This window comes from Aphelocoma coerulescens, chromosome 8, assembly GCF_041296385.1.
Source record: "Aphelocoma coerulescens isolate FSJ_1873_10779 chromosome 8, UR_Acoe_1.0, whole genome shotgun sequence".
NCBI classification, from domain to species: domain Eukaryota; kingdom Metazoa; phylum Chordata; class Aves; order Passeriformes; family Corvidae; genus Aphelocoma; species Aphelocoma coerulescens.
This window is the reverse complement of record NC_091022.1, coordinates 4,598,467-4,601,515: the sequence shown is the minus strand read 5'-3', so window position 1 is coordinate 4,601,515 and position 3,049 is coordinate 4,598,467. Positions and strand designations below refer to the sequence as shown.

The following is a 3,049-nucleotide window of genomic DNA, read 5'->3' as shown; positions in this document are numbered from 1 at the left end:
TTTGCCTTTGCTGCGGATTATTCCCACTTCAGCTCAGCACTGCACAACCTCTGATATAACATAGCCTTGCTGAATAATTTACATATTTGCCATTGTTTCATTTGTAGACAGAAAATTCTGTTATATTTGAAGTACAAACTCAGAGCTGCTGAGTCTCAGTGCCCTGCTTGGAGCTGCTGCAATTATGCTGTGCTTGTGCAACTCTTGCAGGAGGTCTGAGAAGAAAATTGGTTTTTAGAGGCAGAATTCATGTTGAAAGCATTTTAAATGAATACAGCAATTTCAGAGGTCATTGAAACTGAAGGGGAAATGAACATTTTCTCGTGTTTTAAATACCTTTACCTCTGCCAAAGAAAAGGGGATTTATCATGCTGAGACAATTCACTCTGCCAAAAACCCAGGCAACATTTGTTCACTGTAGGTGTCTTTAAACAACAGAATCTGAATAGACTGAAGGACTTAACGTTTCAGAGGAATAATTCAGATTCTTTTAAAATAATGTTTGCAGTAAGAAAGAAAGCAGGTTCCACAAGCCTCTGGCAGTTTTAACCAAAGCTTTCTCCACTACCATTAATATACAGTATTCAATACTGCCAGGAGAGTTTTTTGTACAGGAGCTTGTTGTTTGACCTTTGTTGAATGTACATCAGAAGTTACTATTCAGTTCTCACTCTGAAGCCAAGCAACAGCAGAAAAGTTCCGAAAAAGAGAAAAAACCTCTTCTCAGAGCAGTATACATTAAAATCTACTCGTCTCTCTTCTGTACTATTATGCTGATCCAGGAAGATTTCCCCCCTTGCATATACACATTCAAACAGATCTTTTTTGCTTGAGTACATAAGAAGTGAAAGCTTTGAAAATGTGTTAAAAGAATTATTTATAGTAGCCTGAGTGTGATGTCTAAGAAAGATGATTCTTCGTGTTACAAGAAAATTACTTCATACCAAGTCTGAAAAACCCCGTCTGACGCCTTTTCATTGCTCTTTTGCTAAACTGAGGGTGTTATTTGTCAGCCATATGAAAAGTGGTGGCTGTTTCTGGGAGCCTCTATTAACTGTCCTAAAGGGGTAATGACATAACTAAAATGAAAGAATTGTCTGCATCTTTCATTCCCAAGATCCCCAGGAGCCAGTGCTAATTCAGCTCCTACTGTTGAACTGAGAATTCCAGTTTAACTTATAAACATAATTTCTTACATTACAGGCAGACATATAGAACTTCTTGCTCTCCTACATTTACCTTTCTCATGTTAATTTTCTTCATTCTTCTTATCCTGGGCCATTCTTTACATCAATCAAATGTTGCTTGATTTTTTTTTTCTTCCTATAGTTAAATCTCTTGTTTTCTTGTGGCTATGATTCAGTAGAATTAGTCCATACACTATATGAATAAAAAAGAACAAACAATATGAAATATATTTCATTTTGTGAGACATTTTTTATGAAACAGTACTCACTTTTATCAGCTGTCTGTATTCAAAGCTATAAGCATTTCACTAGGCCCAGGTTCAGAGAGGAATAATTCCTGTAGGGGTGAAGAAAGAGAAGTTGAGTATTTCTTATTTAATGACGTCCCGTTCTGCCAGACATTCCCCAAAAGATTTTTCCCAGTAATTTTCTGCCACTAAAATCTGACCTGTTGTATGAATCAGAGCACAGATTCCACATAAAATGAGATTCCAGTCTAGCTCAAATAATTCCATGCTCTAGCTTTGGGATAAAAACCTTTAAAATTATTTCACGGAAACTTGTGAGGACCCACTGCGAAATATTATGACAGCTATAAAATGATGTTTTTGCAGCCAAGGCTCCAGAGAAGTCCAGTTACATCCATAGATGTAACCAGCCAGCAAATCTGCTTCTCCTCCTCCTGCTCTTCAAGATGTTCAGTAATGTCTGCAGCTATACTGAGTTTAAAGGCTCTTCTGGAATAAAAAGATTTCTGCTACTGATATTGGCAGTATTATAAAAATAACACAAACCTGCAGATTCTGTCCCTCTTCCACCTATCATTATGGGCTCAGCTGAGATCTCTGTGAGGACAAATATAATTTCTAAGTCATATTTTCCTCTCTACTTCTTACTTTAAAAAAAAATTTCTCATCTTTTTCAGAATTGGAAATACAATAAATCTATATTTACATCAGCTGGATGATGTATGTGAGCATTTTGAGCCTTGGTACAGCAGAATTCATTGTAGTACAACTGCTACTCATAAACTACAGAAAAGCAAGGGTGTTAACATTCTGTCTTAAAAGCCAGAGGTGCTCTTTCAAATTAACTTTTTCTTTCTTTTTTTTTTTTTTTCTTCACAATCAGCTAAAATATGCCAGTAAAAGGTATCCAGTTGTGCATGGAAGAAAGAATTGTAATCCCAGACCCTTCCCACATGAAGGCTCCTGCCTCCTCTATACCATTCTCCTTCCTTGCCCCACCAAGACCACAACCCTAAAGTCTGTCAGTCCTTCCTGCAAGGCCAAAAGTTTTCTGTGATTCTTCATAATTTTTCTTAGTAACTTTAGTGAGACATCCAGCACTCTCAATTAACTTGCAATTACATTCCTTCTATGATTCCTTTTATGTTAAAAGGGAAATAAGGGTTCATTAATCAGTGAATATTTAACAGGCCAACACTCCTCCAAATACCTTTTCTCTTTCCTCTTGCTCAGCTCGGTTTCTCTGTATCACTTCTGCTGGGATCCCCCAGCAGCTCTTCCTGAGTCCTCACAGGGACTCAGAGCACCCAAGGTAACTTACTGGTCATCTGAAAATCACAGCATATTTTGAGGATCCTGATGGGTTTACGAAGGGGATCAATGATGGGACTGAAAAAGCAGTAAGGCTTCTGTCAGACCAGGCCCAGATCATCTCAACAACTGTTGTCTGGGATTTCACTGACTTATATTTTCCATGTGATCCCAGTGGATATGATCACATCCCCAAACCACTATCATAAATGTGTCTGATTGAGGAGCTTGTGGAAAAGCCAAGGCCTGAAAAGATACTGCTGGGTCACAGGCATCAGCATAAGGAATCTGTTCATCCAGAAA

At 37.9% G+C, this 3,049-nt stretch overlaps 1 long non-coding RNA gene across 1 annotated transcript; it reads right to left on the bottom strand.

Annotated features, from left to right (window-relative positions):
- Window positions 1-592: 592 nt before the first annotated feature.
- LOC138113752 (uncharacterized) lies at window positions 593-1,520 on the bottom strand. Its single transcript, XR_011152322.1, has 3 exons — window positions 1,457-1,520; window positions 1,240-1,380; window positions 593-672 (listed from the first exon to the last, which is right to left on the bottom strand). It is a non-coding gene; the product is annotated as an uncharacterized lncRNA (long non-coding RNA).
- Between the last annotated feature and the right edge of the window lie 1,529 nt (window positions 1,521-3,049).